The sequence below is a fragment of the Myodes glareolus genome, chromosome 8, assembly GCF_982192425.1.
Source record: "Myodes glareolus chromosome 8, mMyoGla1.1, whole genome shotgun sequence".
NCBI classification, from domain to species: domain Eukaryota; kingdom Metazoa; phylum Chordata; class Mammalia; order Rodentia; family Cricetidae; genus Myodes; species Myodes glareolus.
The window spans coordinates 10,689,973-10,712,897 of NC_142033.1; the positions used below are offsets into that span (position 1 = coordinate 10,689,973).

At 41.3% G+C, this 22,925-nt stretch overlaps 1 pseudogene; it reads left to right on the forward strand.

Annotated features, from left to right (window-relative positions):
* The first annotated feature begins 1,054 nt into the window (after positions 1 to 1,054).
* On the forward strand, positions 1,055 to 1,779 carry LOC148121092 (PRELI domain-containing protein 1, mitochondrial pseudogene; annotated as a pseudogene).
* The last annotated feature ends 21,146 nt before the right edge of the window (positions 1,780 to 22,925 follow it).

Here is a 22,925-nt window from a genome sequence, read left to right on the forward strand (position 1 = left end):
TGTGTTGTAATTGATCTAGATGAAGTGCCTTTGAATCTTAAATTATTCAAAGCCTCCCAGGGCCTCCTTTTGCCCCCTTAAAGCCCAGGCTACAGGTCATTAGCGCGGACGTGCTGCTTGACAAGGTCCTTAGATAATTGGGATTTTGATACGGTATGGACTGTTCAAGTTTAAGTCAAAGAAGGAATGGAAGATTTTGAAATCTTAGTAATTAAAAAGAATACATTAAAGCTAAACTGGTCCATAGTTGTAGATATACTGTAGTTGTACAGTATAACACAGACGTATATACAACTCACAATGACAAGATCAGGTCATTGGCATGTCTAAAACCTCAAACGTTTGCCATTTCTTGATGTGAGAAACATCCAAAATCCTCTCTGCTGGCTTTTTTGGAAACAGACAGTGAATTTCCTCAACTCTTAATTGTCCTTTCCTGTTATGAGGCATTAGATGTTATTCCTCCTAGTCAGCCTGGACAGATGTCTACTTTGCTACCAAAATACAATTTGTATACATAATTTCACTTTCCAGTTCTAAGGAAGGCAAAAGTCTATCTTTTTTCTTAAATGTGTCTCCAAGTGGTGCTGTCCTCATCTTTCTCATCTTCACTTAGGTGTTATTTATTGTGATTTTGTGAAATGCAGAGGTATTTCAGAATTAAAGTTTTCCCTGGGGACATTTGCTCAGCTGCTGTGAGGTGGTGATTACTTATGAAATAGAAAGAATGGGCTGGCTCACACGTTTGATTTCAGGATTCCGTGAGGTCATGTGGAAGGATGCTTTAAATGAGCATCTATTGCCTGTCAGCCTACCATACAGACTCTGCTCATGATCTGCCCTCCGTTTTTCTTATTCTTCTGTATCTCCTAGTTTAGTTCCAAAAAAATAGTGTTAAATAATGTTTGGGGAAAAAGATTCATGGCCCCTCACGGTAGCAGTAGGTACCTGGGCAGGGCACACTGGCAGCTAACCTGTGAGCCTGGTGAGCCACGTACCCTCCAGGCTCTGCACCCAGGTGCTGTGTGGATGCCGAACTCCCCTGGCCTGCATTATGATGAAGCATTTGCTGGGCCACAGAGTACTCTGAAGTTCCTGGAACCAAACGTTTGATGCCTTCTGGTAATGGTGTTGGATTCCTATAGCATGTCTTAAGTGAAGACACAATACTCCCAGAGGTGACCCCTGACTAGAAACCTTGGTCCTAGGGACTCCTGTCCAAAACCACTAAGACCAACAGAGATGTCAAGTTGGGCACAGAGATTGTTTTCTGTCAACATTGCTCGCTTAGACCACATCCTGGAAAATTCTACTGAAGACCCACAGACTCGGACCATGACCACCTTCACCTGGAAGAGCAACCACAGTCCTCTGATGATTGAAGAGGAACAAACAATGTATTTACCATGGAAACTCTGACAACAGCTGCTGGATTGAAATCTGTCAGCAAGCCTGGGTCTACTTTAGCTTCTTTAGCGTCTCCAGAGGTACTCAGGAACTTGGTCTTGCCTGCTTCAGAAGCAATGTGACCAAGACAATGAAGGTACATCTTGGTTAAACTACATGATGAGGCCCCTTCCGAAAGCACTTAAGATAGCCATAGGGGTCAAAGAGAAAGCAAAAAAGACCATATTGACAGCTACAGAAAAGGGTAAAGACCCGACCAGTGAGGCCACCACCAAACAACAGCATCAGAAGGTCACAGAGCCAGCTAGCCTGTGTGGCCCAGCCTCTTCCCCCTTCTCTCCACTGAACTTGATTATTAAAAACCAGGCTTGAGGCCTCCCTGCAGCCTGGGTGAAGAGTCTGGGCTGGTGTCCTGTTCATCACCTGCAATATGCCAGGCTCAGCATCCACTGAGCCAGCCTGTTTGCTCTCCCATTGGGCAGAAATGTGCAGCAACTTGTCCAAGGTAACAAGCAGTACATAGGTGAAGTGGGAACACACCATAGACCGTGAATTACACTAGGGCAGGGCTCCTTGTTTTAGTGTCTGATGCATCCCAAGTATTATGAATAGTATTTATCATATAATAGGCACTAAGTAAACATTTGATTTTATTGTGCCCTCCCCCAAAATAAAAGAAAAAAATATTCTTCCAAAATTATGATCTTTTTCTTTCTTACCCAGTAGGAGGGATTTTTTTCCCCCTTAGCTTTGAAAACATTTATTCCTGTACACAGCTGTATCTCACATACAGTTAATCACAGAAATTGCCGGAGTCTATATTTTGGGGGTGCTGAGCATAGCTTGAGAGAGCAGACAAAAGCCACAGAAGTGGAGAATTAGGAAGAAAGTGACAACATTTGCTGGTACTAAAAAGGCGGCTGAATTCCATCTCCAGTTCCGACGAATGCTTTGGTTGTAAGGACTACTGGGGACATCTTCATAAAATCTCAGGTGGTTCAACTCTAAAGTAAAAAACATCGGACACCCAGGGCTTTGGGAAGAAATCCATGGGACTCAACACAGATGTCCAATACCTGGAAATTCTTGCCTAGCCTCAGAAGCTTCTGATTTCCCGTCCCCTGTGAACCATGTGTGTGATGTTCTGCACGGTCGCACTATTCTCCTGTTCTGCTCTTGAGCCCTTGGTACAGAACCAGCACTCTCCTTCTTGGAAATCAAGGCTCTCTGACTCCTTTCCCGGTGACATCATGAATGTTTATAAACAGATGCCTAGACTGCTTCCTGGAAAGTCCGAGTTGATGGTGGTTGGACAATGCCATTACTGTATGTGTGGTTTCCCACCATGTCACTGGATTCAAAGATGTCACTGTGTTCAAAGATAGTCCTGCTCTGCTCTGTGATTGGCATGTTGTCTACTTCATGGGGCTTTGAGAAGGTTTCTTTAAGAGGCTATAACAAAATGACTTTCTCTTAAAACAAAGGCCCATATCTTAGTCATTTTGTTGTAAAGGGCATCCTTACTTTGCCAAGTTTTCATGAGAATTCTGTTTTGGAGTATTTCTTGATTGACTGGTAAGATTTATCTTTTTGGTTAAAGTAATGCAAGTTAATAAATTCAACCCAGGCATCTGTTCCATAGACCAACTTTGACGTTTGACGCGACCCCCTTTGTATGGTATTGCGCTTTTGAGCTGCACACTATATCCAAGAGTGTCTGGGACCATCTCAGGTTTCTGTCTTGCAATTCTTTTATATGTTATTGAGTTCTTGAGTTGCACACTATATCTGAGAGTGTCTGGGACCATCTCAGGGTTTTGTCTTGTAATTCTTGACCATTAGGTGTAACTGAAATAGCTATTACCAGTATTGAAGAATAAAAAAAAATTCTGCTACCAATGACACCAATCTTCTGGTTTAGCTTGTGAGATCCTTCATGGGTTGGGATGAAATATTAAATTCTGCTGGATGAGGTCTAGGTAAGAAAAATCAGTGATGGACAAGGGTATTAAGAAGCATGTGTTTGCTTTCAAGCCCTTTCTGAGTAAAGTAAATTAGGGGGCCATTCCTTATACACTTAAGTTTTATAAAAGGAAAAAAGATGATAGTGTATGTATTGAGTCTAACGTGTAACTTTTATCTTGTTTCATGTGTATCCTCATACATATTTTTTGGGGATTTTTCCATATGGTTTTAAATTCACTGACTTCCTCTCTGGTTCATGCTCCCACTGGGTGCATATCATGTTATCCATAATTTATTAACATTAAATAACAAGCATTTTATTATACTTTCAGATTCTGGGGCCAAGGCTATCAGCAGATGGTAGTAGGGCCTCCTTTCTCAGCTTTACAGTGCTGGTGCACAGCTGGAAGACTCGACCAGCAAATAGTGATGCCTTTAGTGGCCGAGGTGCAGAATCCCATGGAAATCCTCCACTCACATAGATGACCCCTGGACTTTGTTGACTCGAGTTTGGCTTCAGCTGCAACTGTTGACCTGAGAGTCTATTTGATGTCACATGGCTAAGGCTTTCTCCTAATATTTCAGTTCATAACAATTTAGAGAGTGTTACAATAATCGGCGGGAGAAGGGGAAAGGCAAGCCTTTCATGACAGCCATAGAAAGATAAATGTTCTTCACCATATTCTATGAATTAAAGCAGCCACAAGATCATGGAGTCTCTAGGAAAAGGGGAGCATGCACCCCAACTGACAGTATTTTAAAATGTTTCTAGTCTGCAAATTTACCTTACCAAGTAAGGGTCAAGAACGCACACACGCATGTGTTATGCCTAGGCAGCACATCTCAAGAGAGAAATCCTGAGAAAAAGAAGTGAGACAAGAGCTCACTGGACCTGTAGGAGGCCACTCTTGGCAACCGAGAAGGTTTTGCCTTGTAAATGACTGAAGAGCTAATATACTGCTTCTTATGCTTGATACTTTGATCTCATGAATCATTTTTCCTTTGAGGGACAAATGAAATTTGTCAACTCTACGATTGGCAGGAAGATCCAATGAGATCATGTGAAGAATAGCATATTGCTTTTCTGTCATTCCAAATCATCAAGGCAGATCAGGGCAAGACAGAGTCTGACTTTCAATAGTCACACAATGCTCAGTCCTGGTTTAGCCTAACGAGTCCCAGTTTACAACCGGAGGGGATGCTGTGACAATCTGAAGCTGTTGTAAAGTCTGTCTGGTAATGTGAAAAGCGTGTGACTGACAGGAGAATGTGCCACTGTTTCAAAGACTTTAATCACACCAGGTTGATCCTAACAGTGACCATAATCAGGTTTCCCTAGAACATAAAAAGCAGCAATATACATGACGAGTACTTCCAGAGCTCCATTTGGGGCAGGTATTATGCTAAGTACCTTATATGGATTTACTACTAACAACTATATCATGTGCTTCTTATGATAGGGAAACTGAGGCATGTGGAGATTGTGTTCGTGGTGAAGTTCTGGAACTCATAAAAGAAGAGTCAGCTGAGACTTGAATTCGTCTTGTGTACATTATATTTCCAAATTATCTGAAGCTTTGCTCATTTGATAGCTCTTTTATGAGTCTGCCTACCATGACATCAAATTAAATTCTGATTCAATCTAATTAATTTAATTCAATAAGTGCATCTGATAGCTCTTCACTCCAAGTGGACTAATATTTAGTGAAGGGTTAATAGAAAGCAGACACCAGCATAAGACATGGACAAGATGAAAACCTCGCATTCAAGGAGGGCACAGTTCATTAGAAGGGAAAACATGGGTGATTGGCAAACTGAGTGGTAAATTAAACCTAGATTCAAATTGTGTGGTAAAGCTATGAAGGTTAGAAAACAATAAGATGGGGCCCGTGGAGATGGCTCAGTAAGTAAGAACTCTTGCTCTGCAAACAAGAGGATCTCAGTTCAAATCTCCAATGCTCCCCCCACCCCTAAAATGCCAACCAAGGCTGCTTGTGCCTGCAGCCCTCTCCAGGAGTTTACTGGTCAGCCAATCTAAACTCAACAGCAAGTTTCCAGGTCTGCAAGAGACCTGCATCCAGGCTATAAGCCCGAGGAGCAAGTAAGGGAGAAATTCCTTGTTCTGTCCTGAGCTCTACAGGGTTGTGCATGCATGCACTCATATGTAAAGGCTGCACATCTACAAAACACACAATATACATTAATTCATGCCAAAAAAGAAAGAAAAAGGGGGGGAGGAAGCTAGGCATATTATCTGCTCTCAAATATTTGCAAGTTGTTTGAAGAACTTAGTTCTTCTAGAAAAATCTCAGTAGACAATTATGTAAATACAACATTGGGCCTGGATTTATGGGCATCAACAACTATTGGCAATTTCTTTAGATTTGAAAATGATGTTACTTCATAAAACATTCCAATGAGCGTTTTTGTGTGTGGCCAAAATCGTCTTGAAAACAACAACAACAAACACTGTACCTTTTACATAGGTCCTTCCAGCAGCTTTCGACTACAGCCAGTACACAGAATGGCTGTGTTTTTGTGGGTATACTGTCTTCAAATGGTGATATACATCTATAACCCCAGTGCTCAGGAGCCTGAGGGAGGAGGATCACCGGAAATTCAAAGCAAGCCAAGAGTGAGTTTGCAAACCATCCCACACTTCATAATGACATGTTTAAAACCGATATAAAACCAATATCAACACCATAAAAACAAAAGCCAACCAATTAAGCAACAACAAACCTTCCCCCAAACCTAAATCTCTAACTACTAATCTCAGAAGAAGATGCTTAGACCTAAGAATTGTTTCTTGGGTGCTTAATTCTTCCTGTCCATTCCATTCTGGTCTGTTAGTTGTCTGCTACACTTTCCAGTATGGCTTAGTCTTTGGAAACTGATTGGGGTAGTGAGGGAGCAAAGAAAGGGCAGACACACATACAGAAAAGCTGGGAACAGATGGGCTGTGTGTTCTCTGGTGGGGACACACCAACTACTGCACAACTGGGAGCTTCAGTGTCCTTGTTAGCTAGTTTCGATAGGCGGTGTCTGGGGGTGAATAGTTGCAGGCTGTACACATCCTTGAGGAGGAAGCTGCAGGTGCTATTTTTGCACATGCTAGTCAACCATCTGTAAACCTCATGCCTGGACGAGAGGAAAGCCTTGCCATTCTGAGCTTGCCCTGGAAGAAGCTTTAGTGACAACATTGCCTTTGAAGGAGTTGGCTTGTTTGTCCTTCATTTATCTTGCAATAGATGGAGCCTATTTTAAATATTTTGAATAAAATGAGTATGTTTGGTTATTTTAAAAATTATAATTTTCCGACAGCCCCTCCCCCCCTCAGCTTCTGCTGCAGGGTCTTCGGTGGTCCACAGGACCCCTCCCTGCCCCCACTGCTGCCGCCCTTTTGTCTCCTGGGTCCTGGGAAGACCAGCTATCCCTGCTGCAGCGCTGAGGAGTTCTATCCAGAGAGTGCTGAGGAGTTCTATCCAGAGAGGGCTGAGGAGTCCTATCCAGAGAGGAGGAGATGGGCAGGCGCCAATGCAAGAATTCCTCCAACAACCTGAAAGGCAACATGACATCACCAGAATCCAGGGATCACGAAACTAGAAGAATTGAACACCCTACTCCAGAAGAAATAGAAGAAATCGACTCTAAGCGGATCTTTATGAAAATAATAGAGGAACTTAAACAGAAGGTGAAAATCTGCCGTAAAGAAATGGAAGATAAGTATAACAAAAAGATTGAGGAAATGAGTAAAGAAATGGAAGAGAAATATACCAAAAAGTTTGAAGAAATGAGTAAATCTGTAAATGAAATTCTGGGAAATCAAGAAAAAACAATCAAACAGGTAATGGAAACAGTTCAAGACTTGAAAACTGAAATGGAGGCAATGAAGAAATCACAAGCCGAGGGCCGGCTGGCTATGGAAAATCTAAGTAAACGAACAGAGACTTCAGAATCAAGCATAACCAACAGAATACAAGAGATAGAAGAAAGAATCTCAGACTCTGAAGACACCATAGAGAAATTAAACGCTCTGACCAAAGAAAACAGAAAATCCAACAAATTCTCATCACAAAACATTCAGGAAATATGGGACACAATAAAAAAACTAAATCTAAGAATAATAGGGGTAGAAGAAGGAGAAGAATTGCAGATCAAAGGTCCAGAAAATATATTCAACAAAATTATAGAAGAAAACTTTCCCAATCTAAAGAACAATATCCCTACGAAGGTTCAAGAAGCATACAGAACGCCGAATAGACTGGATCAAAAAAAAAAAAAAACATCCCCTCACCATATAATAATCAAAACACAAAACATTCAGATTAAAGAAAGAATATTAAGAGCTGCAAAGGAAAAAGATCAAGTAACTTATAAAGAACCTTCATCTGGCGATGGATGGAGATAGAGACAGAGACACATATTGGAACACTGAACTTAACTCCCTAGATCCAAATGAGAAGCAGAAGGAGGGAAAACGTGAGCAAGATAGGCAGGACCAGAGGAAACCTTCATCCGACGATGGATGGCGATACAGACAGAGACCCACATTGGATTGCCAGATTGAGCCCCCCAAGGTCCAAATGAGGAGCAGAAGGAGGAAGAACATGAAAAAGGAAATCAGGACTGCGAGGGGTGCGTTCACCTACTGATACAAGAGGACTGATCTAATGAGAGTTCACCAAGGCCAGCTGGACTGGGACTGAATGAGCATGTGATCAAACCGGATTCTCTGAATGTGGCTGACATGGGGGCTGACTGAGAAGCCATTGACAATGGCACTGGGACTTGTTTCGTCTGCATGTACTGGCTGTTTGGGATCCTAGTCTGTTTGGATGCTCACCTTCCTAGGCCTGGAGGGAGGGGGAGGAACTTGAACTTCCCACAGGGCAGGAAACCCTGACTGCTCTTTGGACTGGAGAGGGAGGAGGAGAGGGAGTGCGGGGGGGGGGAGAAGGAGTGGGAGGAATGGGAGGGTATGGGGAGGAGGGGAGGAAGTGAAAATTTTTATAAAAAAAAAGAAGAAAAAAAATTATAATTTTCCAAAAAAACAACAGTCTAGTCCACTGGTCCTACACTGTACAACAAACATTTTAATTCTCAACTGTTGCCTTTGGAGGGTGTATCATATTTATTTACAGACATAATTGTTACATATTGATATATCACATTTACTTGAATGAACTATTTTCAACATTACCCATTATCCCTCAGTGTGACCGATGAGAATATTCTTTGAAATTCCGTCTTGAAAGCCTGCGCACCATTCCCCAACTGAGGCAGTAGCATCAGCACTTTTAGCCTCATAGATGACTCATTCTTATCTTATTAATATGCTGTTAATATTAATAACTGTCAATACCACTATGTACACAGAATGAGTTTCCTCTTGTAATAACATTTCCTTTAAATTTAATCATTGATACTTCATATAATTTTTCAGTTTCATAATTCTCCACACACTTATAAGACCCAGTTCAATAAATGCTAGTCACTATCACTACTGTGAGCATCTTCTCATTCTCCAGACATCTATCATTATGTTGAATTTTTTTCACGTCATAGGTGCTAATAGCTCACGCAGGGCTCTGTCCTGGAGCATTTCTTCTGTCTCCAATCTGTCCTGGTTTTCTCTTGTCTTGTTTTGCAGATGCCATGCTATACTGTGTCCTCTCTTTCTGTGCTCAAATCCAATGTGCTCAAAGCTGCTATTCCCAGAAGGCATTGCTTTTCCTCTTCTGGGCCTTGAATCATGCCTTCCTTAACAACCAGCGTCTTCCTATGACAGAATGCATGGGAGGTAGATTGGGGGAAAATGAAAAGATTTCATTCTATCACATTGGATTCTAGAATTTGAAGCTGAAATTCCTTTCTCTGGGAATTTTGGGCACTTTGTCTCCTGGCTGCTGCTGTGCTGGCAGGATGTCTGCTGCCTGGTGCTTTGGTGGTCTCCATCTTCTCTGGGCCCTTCTTGGGCTCTTGTCTTTATTACTGGTATTTAAACAGTTAGGAGTAGTATTTCTTTGTGTGTGTGTGTGCTTAAAACTTTTTCAAGTCAATGGGCTGGAAGTCACTGAATCCTTCTATTTTCTTTTGTCTTTTTAATAAGAGATTTACTTATCTTGTATCTCTTTATCGTATACTCATTATTAATACTGTCATTAATTTTTGTAACTCAAAAACCATATTTGGAAGTTTTCTACTTATCACCTCAATTCATTTTGTTCTAAATGTTTCATGTGCTACATTTATTTGGATTTTATTTGATATCTATTCTGCAGCTCATTTTGTCATGATAAATTACTTATAGAACACTCAAATGGTATCAATAAAAATCACTGTACTGTGTACATTCAGAATTAAATCTGCCCATTTGTTTTATGTTATACTCTACTTTTCATTCATTTTTCTGAATACTTATTAGAATTTTTAAGTTGAAAATACAGCATGATATTAAAGTTTGCTCACTTCAAAACTCAAAATAAATAATATTTTATTTTTATACATTTCATACTAAACTTAAGGTCTTAGAAAGGTTTTGCTCTTACAGTGTGTGTTTTGTAGATACTGTTTCCTTTGCAAGGGGACTTTATGTATTGTACATGTGCAGAGGGTGCATTCATGTGAGTATAAAGGTATGCACATGCATATGTAGGTATATGTACATGTGTGTGTGGGAGTATGCACATGTATGTAGGGGTATGTGCGTGTGTATAGGAGCATGAACATATGTGTAGGAATATGCACATGTATGTGTTGGAATATGCACATTATGTTTAGAAGTATGCACGTTATATTTAGAAGTATGCACATGTGTGTAGGGGTATGTGCATGTGTGTAGGGGTATGTACATGTATGTGTAGGGGTATGCTCATTTGTGTAGGGGTATGCACATATATGTGCTGGAAAATGCACATTGTGTGTAGAAGCATGTACATGTGTGTACGGGTATGCACATGTTTGTGTAGGGGCATGCACATGTGTGTAGGGTAATGAGTATGTGTGTGGGGTATACACATGCAGGTCAGGATTTTGTGCATGTCTGTGTTGAAGTATGTACATGTATGTGTTGGAGTATGCACATTATGTATAGATGTATGCACATGTGAGTAGGGGTATGCACATGTGTGTGTGTGTGTATGTGTATGTGTTTCTTGTGTGTGCATACACACACACATGTATGAAGAGCCTAGAAGATAACAAAGTGTGTCATTGCTTAGAAATTCTATCCGCATTATTTTTCAGGCAGGGCCTCTTATTGGCCTGGAACTTGCCCATCAGGATAGGTTGGCTGACCACCAAGTTCCAGAGATCTAACTGTTTGTGTTTAGATCATTACAGGGTAATAGCTGCCTTTTCTTCATGGGTTTCAGAGACTGAACTCAGCTCCTTGCGGTTTTGTGGCACACACTTTGACCAACCAAGCTATTTTTTTCAGTCTATCTAATTTGTTTCTTTGAATAAGTAGAAGGTAAGAGTCACCCACTTAGAAATAGCTCTTTAAAAGCTAACTGTTGCTCCAGTTAATCTGTATAATGTATATGGTATAAATTTATCAGAAAAGCCTACCCTGCTCCTTTACACCATGATCTACAGGGTTGGAGAGAAGTAGCAGTAAACACCCATTAGGTTTCGTTTTTAAAGGATCTTCTATTCTCATTAAGACAATAAATGGCCCCAACGCTTTGTTCCCTGCGAGCTCTGTGGAGACCAATACTTGGTGGACATAGGAGGTGAGACAACAGTGGCCCTGGGACCCCAGACCCCTACTCCCTAAAACCTCCACATGGGAGAAAGGCCAGGGGTCCCCCTCCCCAGGTGCCTTCGGCATTCCTAGCACCAGCAGGAAGCTGGTCTGCTAGACAGCCATCTACCCAGCCCCCAGTGCTTCGTTCCCTTTGAGCTCCTTGGAGATCATTTCTTGGTGAACATAAGAGACATAAGAGTTGAATGAAGAGATGGGAAGGCGTCAATGCAAGAACTCCTCCAACATCCTAAAAAGCAACATGGTACCACCAGAACCCAACGGACACACAACAGGAACACTTGATCATCCTAACCCAGAAGGTATAGAAGAAAACAACTTTAAATGTTACTTAATGAAAATGATGGTGACCCTTAAAGAGGAAGTGAAAAACTTCCTTAAAGATATGGAGGGGAAGACAAACAAAAAGCTGGAATTAATAAACCCCTCAAAAAACTCAAGAAAATCAAGAAAAAACAATCAATAGATGAAGGAAACAGTTCAAGATTTGAAGATAATAAAGAAAACACAAGCCGAGGGAACTCTGGAAATGGAAAATCTGGGTAAATGAACAGGAACTACAGAGACAAGTATAACCAACAGAATACAAGAGATAGAAGAATCTCAGGCGCTGAAGATTCTATTGAGGAAATAAACTCAGTGGTCAAAGAAAACACTAAATCCAACAAATTCTTAATACAAAACATTCAGGAAATCTGGGACACCATGAAAAGAGAAAACCTGAGAAAATAGGGGTAGAAGAAGGAGAAGAATTCCAGCTTAAAGGCACAGAAGATATATTCAACAAAATTAGAGAAGAAAAGTTTTCCAACCCAAAGAAGGATACACCTATGAAGGTACAAAAAGCTTACAGAACACCAAATAGACTGGATCAAAAAAAATCCCCTTGCCATATAATAATCAAAACACAAAACATACAGAATAAAGAAAGAATATTAAGAGCTGCAAAAGAAAAGGGCCAAGTAACATATAAAGGAAAATCTATCAGAATTACACCTGACTTCTCAATGGAAACCATGAAAGCCAGAAGGTCCTGGATAGATGTGCTGCAGACACTAAGAGACCACAGATGCAAGCCCAGACTACTGTATCTAGCAAAGCTTTCATTCACCATTGATGGAGAAAACAAGATATTCAATGACAAAAACAGATTTAAACAATACATATCCACAAACCCAGCCTTACAGAAAGTACTAGAAGGAAAGCCACAACCCAAGAAAGCTAACTACACCCACAATAACACAGGCATCTGATAACCCCCTCCACCAGCATAACCCAAAGAAGGGAAACACACAAACACTACTACCGAAAGATAACCGGAGTTAACAACCACTGGTCACTAATATTGTTTAATATCAATGGTCTCAATTCACCTATGAAAAGACACAGGCTAAGAGAATGGATACGTAAACAGGATTCAGCATTCTGCTGTTTACAAGAAACACACCTCAACCCCAAAGACAGATACTGCCTCAGAGTAAAGGGTTGTGAAAAGGTTTTCCAATCAAATGGACCTAAAAAAACAAAACAAAACAAAATAAAAATAAAAACAAGCAGGTGTGGCTATCATAATAGCTAACAAAATTGATTTCAAACTAAAACCAATCAGAAGAGATGGAGAAGGACATTTTATACTCATAACAGGAACAATTCATCAAGATGAAGTCTCAATCCTGAATATCTATGCCCCTAATTCAAGAGCACCCATATATGTAAAAACAACAACAACAACAACAAAACATTACTGATACAGCAAGCTGACAGCTAACATCAAATTAAATGGAGAGAAACTCAAAACGATTCCACTAAAATCAGGAACGAGACAAGGCTGTCTGCTCTCTTCATATCTCTTCAACATAGTTCTTGAAGTTCTAGCAATAGCAATAAGACAACATAAGGAGATCAAGGGGATTCAAATTGGAAAGGAAGAAGTTAAACTTTCGTTATTTGTAGATGATGTGATAGTGTATATAAGTGACCCCCAAAACTCTACCAGAGAACTCCTACAGCTGATAAATACCTTCCGTGAAGTGGCAGGATACAAGATCAACACAAAAAAATCAGTAGCCCTCCTATACACAAAGGATAAAGAAGCTGAAAGGGAAATCAGAGAAACTTCACCTTTCACAATAGCCACAACTCACATAAAATATCTTGGGGTAACACTAACAAATGTTGTGAAAGACCTATTTGACAAGAACTTTATGTGTTTGAAGAAAGAAATTGAAGAAGATACCAAAAAATGGAAAGATATCCTATGCTCTTGGATAGGAAGGATCAACATAGTAAAAATGGCAATCTTATCGAAGGCAATCTATAGATTCAATATAATCCCCATCAAAATCCCAACACAATTCTTCACAGAACTTGGAAGAATACTACTCAATTTCATATGGAAAAGCAAGAAACCCAGGATAGCCAAAATAATCCTGAACAATAAAGGAATTGTTGGAGGCATTACCATTCCGGACTTCAAACTCTATTACAGAGCTACAGTAATGAAAACAGCTTGGTATTGGCATAAAGACAGAGACATTGACCAATGGAATCAAACTGAAAACCAGGATATTAATTCACACACCTATGAACACTTGATTTTTTACAAAGAAGCAAAAAAAGATACAACGGAAAAAAGAAAGCATCTTCAACAAATGGTGCTGGCATAACTGGATGTCAACCTGTAGCAGAATGAAAATAGATCCATACCTGTCGCCGTGCACAAAACTCAAGTCCAAATGGATTAAAGACCTCAATATAAATCCGACCACACTGAATCTGATAGAGGAAAAAGTGGGAAGTAACCTTTAATGCATTGGCACATTAGACCACTTCCTAAATATAAGCCCAGTAGCACAGACAATAAGAGCATCAATAAATGGGACTTCCTGAAACTGAGAAGCTTCTGTAAAGCAAAGGACACAGTCAACAAGACAAAAAGGCAGCCTACTGAATTGGAAAAAAAAATCTTCACCAACCCCACATCAGACAAAGGACTGATCTCCAAAATATTTAAGGAACTCAAGAAATTAGACATTAAAATTCTAAATAACCCAATTAAAAAGTGCTGTACTGAGCTAAACAGAGAATTCTCATCAGAAGAATTTCAAATGGCCTAAAGATACTTAAGGACATGTTCTTTGTCCTTAGCTATCAGGGAAATGCAAATCAAAACAACTTTGAGATACCATCTTACACCTGTCAGAATGGCTAAGTGATGGCTAGTGATAGCTTATGCTGAGAAGATGCAGATTAAGGGTAATAACATTCATTGCTGGTGGGAATGCAAACTTGTGTAACCACTTTGGAAATCAGTGTGGTGGTTTCTCAGAAAACTGGCAATCAACCTACCTCAGGATCCAGCAATTCCACTCTTGGGAATATACCCAAGAGATGCTCAGTCATACTATAAAAGCATTTGTTCAACTATGTTCATTGCAGCATTATTTGTAATAGCCAGAACCTGGAAACAACCTAGATGCCCCTCAACTGAAGAATAAAGATAAAGTGTGGCACATCTACACATTAGAGTACTACTCAGCAGTAAAAAAATAGTGACATCTTGAATTTTGCATGCAAATGGATGGAATTAGAAAACATCATCATGAGTGAGGTAACCCAGACCCAACAAATGAATATGGTATGTACTCACTCATAAGTGGATACTAGTCATAAACAAAGGGTAATGAACCTATAGTTCAGGGTCCTAGAGAAACTAAGTAATAAGGTGAGCCCAAAGAAAAACATTTATAGACCCACCTGGAAATGGGAATCAGACAAAAATTTGGGAGCGGGGGTGGGGTGGGGAGTAGAGGGGAGGGGAGGGGAGTTGACGAGAACTTGAGGGAATGGGATGGTCAAGATGGAGGAAGGACAGATATGAGAGCAAGAAAAGAGATCTTTTAATTGAGGGAGCCATTATGGAGTTAGTAAGAAACCTGGTTCTAGAAAAATGCCCAAGAACCCACAGGGATAAATCCAGCTGAGACCCTAAGCAATAGAGGAGAAGGTGTCTTACTGACCTTACCCTGTAGTCAGACTGATGATTATCTTAAATATCACCATAGAACCTTCGTCCAACAACAGATGGGGAACAGAGCCAATGACCCACATCAGAGCACTGGACTGAACTCCCAAGATCCAGTTGAAGAGTGGAAGGAGTGAGAGTATGAGCAAGGAATTCAAGACCATGACGGGGTCATCCACTGAGACAGTTTGTTTGAGCTAGTGGTAGCTCATCAACTCCAACTGGATTGGGAGTGAACAAGCATAGGAACAATCAAGCCCCTTTGAAGGGGGTTGACAGCTGGGGCAGAGGGGCCACTGATAGCGACAATGGGATGTGTCTCTACTTGCATATACCAGCTTCATAGGATCCTATGCTCTTTGGATGTAAACCTTGCTCAACCGAGACGTAGTAGGGAGAGCCTTGGACTTTCCACAGGGTGGGGTGCATGGCACTCCCTTAGGGTTGGAGGGGTGGGGGGAGGGTCTGTGGAGGGAGTGGGATGGGACTGGGAGGAGGGGAGGGAGTGGGAATTTGGATTGGTATTTTTTTTAAGTAATAAAAAAAGGAAAAAAAGAAGAAATCAAACATTAATATAAAATTCAAAAAAGACAATACATGTATCTAATGTATGATTTCTGGGACAGTATGATGGAATCTCTTAAATGACAGAGAACTAAATGCCACAGCTTAATGTGTAGCTTAATATTTTACTAGCTCAATCACATTTCCCTTTGGGGGAGCTCCCCTTTCAAAAGAAGTGTTTGTTACTGAGTGAAGATCCTATAAACTCACAGAGGCTGAATCAGCAATCACAGGGCCTACGTGGATGGGTGGACACCAGGTCTGCTGTGCCTCTGCTTAGCGGAAGCATGATAAATAAAAGCTCAGGGTCAGAAACTGGGGTTCAACCTGAAGATACAAAAAGCAAAGCAGCCAACCACTGACTCTTACCTCAACCTCAGTCTGAAACGGCCATCCTGTCTCTGGGAACATCAGAAGGAGACTGTGTCTGAGAACTGTCTCAGACCATTATATATTCTTCTCTAGGGAGGGGTTAAAGGCATGCACCACTGGGATTAAAGGCATGCACCACCTGGTTTCTATGGCAACTAGTGTGGCTACTGGCATTAAAGGTGTGTGTCACTGTGGTTACTGGGATTAAAGGTGTGTGCTACCATAACCTGGTCTGTAAGGCTGACCAATGGGACTGTTTTACTTTCAGATCTTCAGGCAGTCTTTATTTATTAAAATACAAACAAATTGCCAGCATACTTAGCTTTCAATTTAGATCTCTCAGGGGACGTCTGAGTGTGTGAATGAGTGAGTCTCTCATTCTGGTGAATTCTCTTGGGGCTCTTTTGTTTTTCTCCTGTCTTGCCGTGTCCAACTTCAGCATGATGGGTTCTGTTTTATCTTGTATTTCATGTTGTTATGTTTGGTTGTTATCTCTTAGAAGCCCGTTCTTCTCTAATGAGAGACAGAAAGAGAGTGGATCTGGATAGGAGAGGAGGTGGCGAGGAAGTGGGAGGAGTAGGGGGAGGGGAAACCATTTAGATTATATTATATGAGGAAAGAATCTATGCTTAATAAAAAGGAAAAAAGAATAAAGAAAATGTATTGCACCTCTTTAAAAAAATGTTTGTAATTGAAACACAATCACGTTACTTCTCTTGGTACCTTTTTTCTTTTCAACCTCCCCCATGTCTCCTCACCCTCAAGTTGGTAGCCTCTTTTTTATTTGATTATAATTGTTATATGTAGGTATCTTCCCCCATCCCTGGTGTGTGTGTGTGTGTTTGTGTGTGTGTGTGTGTGTGTGTCTAAATGTCTATATCTATATCTATCTATCTCTCACTGAGTTTCAGGGCTCTCCAATCAGTACTGGACCAATCAGAGGGTTCATTCTCTTTCTCCCAGAGCCATTAGTTGCCTGTAGTTCTCTGCTTAGGGATGAGAGCCTGTGAAATGTCCCCTCTACCATACTAACATGTCCATTGATGTTACTGTTCCTCTGGTTTTGTTTATGAGCGATTTCTAGGAGAAACTGTTCCACAGCAGACTTCTTGGGATTCTGGATCCTGCGATCTTTCTCTTCCTCTGCCACAATGTTCCCTAAGCCATAGGGGCTAGAGCTGTGAAGTAGATGCATCCAGTGGGGCTGGTGGAGAGCTCCCTTTAATGAACCTTTTGGAGCGAGTTTACCATCAAATCTCATTCCCATCTCACTGATGTCTCAATATTTCCACATTGCTCACAATGTTTTCCTTTAATCAGATTTGCAAGTCAAACTGTTTAGAAAGCAGAGACATGCCACAAATCTGATCTGGCTTTCAATAGACCCAAACTTGTATGTGCTATAGGATTTATTACATTTCTGGTAACAAGGAGGTTTATAGGTACATGTTGCTCCCAGATACTAGGCAAGAGTTTCACTCACTTACTTCCACGACTGATCTAGAAAATTCCTTCAGTGTCCAGGCCTTATTCTTTTCCTTCCCTTCATTGTTAGATGGTTGCATACAACCCATCTCAGCTTTCGACAAAGTTCCCATTGCCTTGCTTGCTCTTACTGACACTGGAGGTGCTCTGGTTGGTTAAGGAGGTAGATCAGGGAAGTTGGCAGGGTACTAAGTGGTACTTATGTGAGTGCCAATCCTCACAGGGATCATAAATAGCCTGAGACAGGTCTGGAAAACAGTTCATTATCATTTAAGCAACATCATGTTAGTGAATCACTCTTTGGTAGTCAAAAGGAGCCAGTTACCATGACTACCTTCTGTCTTTGACTTCAGTTCAACACTATGTGTACCATCCAGGTGAGGAAAACTGATGGGTGGATTCTGGCGAAGAGACAAAACAAAACTTATCTTACAATTTATTTAGCCAGTATCTTAGAAGGTGTTAAGGGTTGTGAGTTAATAAAAAACAAACAAACCACCACCACCACCAACAACAACAAAAACAGGGAAGGACCCAAGGAATGTCAGAAATAAAGACTAGAACTGTTGGTTTTCTAATTCCTAAGTCAGAACAGCTGAGAGTATGAAGATAAGACACAGGAGTTATGAACAAACCCTCACAATGGTTCTCAACCTATGGGTCACGACCCCTTTTGAGCGTCGAATGACCTTTTCACAGGATCGCATATCAGACATCCTGCACATCACATATTTACATTGTGATTCATAAGAGTTGCAAAATTACAGTTGTGAAGTAACAACAAAAATTATTTAATGGTCTGGGGGTCAGCACAGCATGAAGAACTGTATTGAAAGGCCACAGCATTAGGAAGGTTGAGAACCACTGCTCTCAGGGGTCATTGGAGGTTTCAAAATTTGCCAATCACAGATGCAGACAAAATTTTCTGCACTGCACCATATCCTAGAAGTAAGGGAAGCCTCGTGGAGTTTGCTGTCCTTTGAGGCTGTTTCTCTCCTTTGGTTTCTTTTTGAACACACACTGGTATTTCTTAGAGACCTCATGTGTTTTCTTCCCTATATCACATGCTGGTATCTGGAGGCTGGCTCTCATAGGATAAGGTAAAACCTGGCTTCCCAGAAATTAGGTCTGTAAGTAAGAGACACTGATATCTTCCAATAAAATAACTCTAAGAAGACGATACTTAAATAACAAAAAATTACCATAACAAAATAATTAACTGCCACATTACTTTATTCAATTATAAAGCAGTGGTTTTACTTAGATATGAAGATGCAACTCGATTTCCTTTTGCTAAAAACATGTGGAGTCATACATTTTTATTATCTCTTCTCTGGAAACAGACTACTGGGGAAGGCTCTAACGTCATATGACCTGTTAGCTAAGCATTTGGACACAGCAATAAATCTTGATGAACTTTGTCCAGTGCTCTTATTAGTAAAAGATTAAAGCCTGGGAATAAAGCAAATGATTTAATAAGTAACCCCTGTTCTTCTGAGGCAGCGGGATTGGGGATTTCTGCAGAGAACTGCATGGAGCCATGGTCCTTTCCTTTGGCTTCTCCACAGTCTCGGGCTTCTGCCTTAGCAACTCCCTGGGTTCCTCCTCTTACCTGGATATTTGTGCAGGATGCAAGAAAACCCGTTCCTTCCTGATCCCCCTGTCAGTAATGGGAAACAGCCTAGAAACAGGGCCAGGAAGCGAGCACATCTCCTGCTGCATTGACAATGAAATTACTTTATTAATTTACTTCTTAAGGATTTTTAAAGGTCAGACTGGAGAGACAGCTCAGCCATGAAGAGCATTTGTTAGATTCTCAGCACCTGCACATTGGCTCACAGTTATATGCAACTCCAATTCTAAGGGACTGTGCCCTCTTCTGATCTCTGAGGGGACCAAATACACACATGATGCACAGTCAATATTTTAAGGATATGACTTGAATGTGATGTGATAAACTATAGCTCTAAGCAAAGAGAGCAAGGGGAGACTTACTGATGTATCGTGTGTGCACACGTGTTCCTATCTGTGCCATTATGCCTGTGTGCACACGTGTATATGGAGGTCAGAGGTCAATGTTGGGCATCTATTTCAGTTACTCTCCACAATACTTTTATTTATTTTTTTTTTTGGTTTTTCGAGATAGAGTTTCTCTGTAGCTTTGGAGCCTGTCCTGGAACCAGCTCTTATAGACTAGGCTGGCCTGTATAATCTTTCTTGTATATATGTTTTCAGGCTGAGCCTTGGGCACTAGACAACCACTTGGTGTGCTCTGCCCTGGGGAAGACCACCTCTCCTGCTCTCAGCTGCCTGTAGTTCTTTGTGAAGGGTGGGGACTCCTGGACTTTCTCCCATGCTGTTCGGAATGCCCATCATTGTCATATTCTTCTTCAGCTCCTGTTTGGGTCTCCTGGTAACCCCAGAAGGTGCAGGTAGTTTTAAAACAAGCTCAGGAAATTAAATGACTCAAAAGCATCTTGATAGGGGTGGGGGTCGGGGGGAAGAGAAGGGAGTTCTAGAATTGGATTCAAAAGACATGAGTCTATATTCATGTTGTCATTAATGACTTGCATACTGTTTTTGAACTTCTACTTTTCATTGGCAAAAAAAGAGAGTCATGAGTAAATCCTAAGACGCTTGGGGGAGTTAAATAAAACGACCCAGAACTCTGCTGGCACAGTATTTGCTGTGTAGAGCATGCTTACCCGAGGCTAGCTCATATAGCAGGGTGATCAAGTTAAGGATCGATGCATATTATTTAGTCAGTGAAGCATTTAGTGCATTGCATGTAGGAGGGATTTTTATGGGGGACAATTTATCACCAGGGAGTTTCGATGATATTTTACACTTCTTTGGGGTATTGCATTTGCTGTATATAATTATACCAACAAAACACTCAGACATCTGCAGCAACATATTATAGGATAAACAGCAGTGAAGTGGAAAAAAAAAAGCTCTTCATCAAGTAAAGCTGTCCTTCCAAAGATTGGCCCCAAGACTGCTTCCTAAGGGAAAGGGCAATGCAGCAGGGTGTGTGGGGAGGTGGAGGCAAAGGCTGTGTGTATGCAGGGAGAAGATGGGCTCAGAACGCTTCTCAGTACTCTGATGCCAAAGGTTTCTAAATATGGGCAGAACCAGAGAACAAGCACAGTAATGACTGTGAGAATGAGATCGCTCTGAGTCGTAGAGGTTGTTAGCAACGTGAGCCCTGCCCTGGACTTCATCAAGTTTAGTATCAGTAGATCTTTTCGGTCCCTGGCTGCCAGGGTGCTCGTGACAGCAGATCTGAAATGCATCTCTATCTCCTCTCAGAAAGGTGGACTGTGGAGCCCTTGCCAGACTTCCAGAAAGCACAGGGTGGGTGTGCTTTCTTGCCTCTCAGAATGCTGCACAACAAACTTGTTCCTAAGGCAGAAGACTAGCTTGCCCGAAGGATGGGAAGATGAAACAGTCCCGCCCCCCCCACAGCCCAAGAGAGCCTGGGTATGATGAGTGTTAGTCACCCACTGCCTGTGCCTTTCTATGCTGCAGGTCACTGACCTTGACATGTAAGAGTCAGATAGAGGAGACAAAAAGTTGGCAATATCAGGACAAGTTCCAGGTTGTTCTCTTGGAGAGGACAATCTCAGAAGGACATTTATGACATATCATTCCTGTGTCTTGCAAGTCAATTTTCACAAAGAATTGAGACAGAATAGAGCTTTTACAATAATTTGTTACTCTTCAATTTAAAATGGAGTTTTCGGCATGAAGGATCTGAGTGCTGAGTGATGTGACGTGGAGAATGAGTGACTGCGATTTTAAGCAGTGCCATATCGGAGGCATCCTGATGACGTCTTCTGGAGCCTGTTAGAAAGAGTAGCATCCACTCAGATCTGTTTTTAAATTGCTCCTTGAGAGAAATGTTTGTTATAGTAATGCCTTTTCTCTTTAATTTGCCCAGGAAGTTAGAATACAAGCTTATAAAGTTAGTTAGAGAACCAGTTTGCCTGAGGGCATTTTTATCTACAAAAGAAGATAGCTCTACTTCATAGAACAATTTTTGAGCAATTAATTCAAAGTCTATATAGGCTAAAGCACTGGGAGGAATGGGGAAGGAAGAAGAGGGGAAGAACAAGCATAAGGTAATAAGGTCTAGCCTCCCATCAGACAGGCCCCACTCGCTGGGGAGGGTAATGCCTACACAGGATACAATTAAAACACAAGTCAGGGAGTGCTAGAAGGTTCTCTGCTTCAGCATTGTGTAGGAACAGAGTTCTAGGAATAGAAGTCTAGCCAGCTGGGTCAGCCTTTTTGTGAAAGTGAAGCTAACGTAAGTCTCTGGAGATCTCTGGGCATTCTTAATGTGCAGAAGGGACTAAAGGAGGTAGGACTCAGTGAGTCTTATAGACTGAAATTTGGGAAAGCAACAGCAGAGGGCTTGAGGATCCAGAATGCCTTGGTACAAGTTCTACTTGAGCTTGCTTAGTGCTTCTGAGTCTGCAAAGAAGCCCAGCATATACCTTCATGTACCTTCCTGGGATAGTTGTTCTAGGACTATAGCCAAGTCTGTATCACTGCTGAACTGAACAGGACAGTGGCTTTGTTTCTTTGTCAATAATGCTAACACTATGACAAGAATTATTCTGAGCACCGCATCTGAAAGCAAGCATCCGAGGCATGGGAGAGAGAGAGCAGGGCTGATCCGCATGTTCCTCCAGCATCTTGAAGATGTGTATAACTTTCATAACAACAAGAAGGACGTGAGAAGTACATCAAGAACCAAGGGACATTTAATGATAATCTGGCCCACATTACTGTCAAAGTCAAATAACCCTGTGCCCTCACTGCCCCACCCTATCCTGTCACAATTCATGTTTTATTGAGAGAAGCTTCCTCAGGTGAATTCTGAAAGGTCAGCTTCATTGTTTTGTTTTTAGTGTCAAAGGAGGACCTTTAGTAGGTGCATCTCAGACATTGGTAGGAGTAGGTTTGTTATCTCAGCTACTCAGGAGGCTCAAGCATGGGAAAACAAGTCTAAAGCCACTTTGTCTCAAACAGAACATATGTAAGAATATAGGTGAAGGATACAAACTTAGGACTGAAAAGAAAAAGAAAGTGCAAAGCACCTACGACCTAAGCCAAGTTGAACGTCTCTGACGCTCACACCCATGGGCTTGCTGCTGTGTCTTTTGCCCCTTCCCAGACTCTTCCACCCCCAAATTCTCAGGGCATGGCCCAGTGCCCCAGTAGTTATCTTGGCCCCCTGTCTGATGTTTTCATTTGTTTTTTATTAGTATCCTGTCTACTTAAATAGTTGAGGTGGTTTGGGGTTTTCCTGATCTTTATGAAGATGGTTTT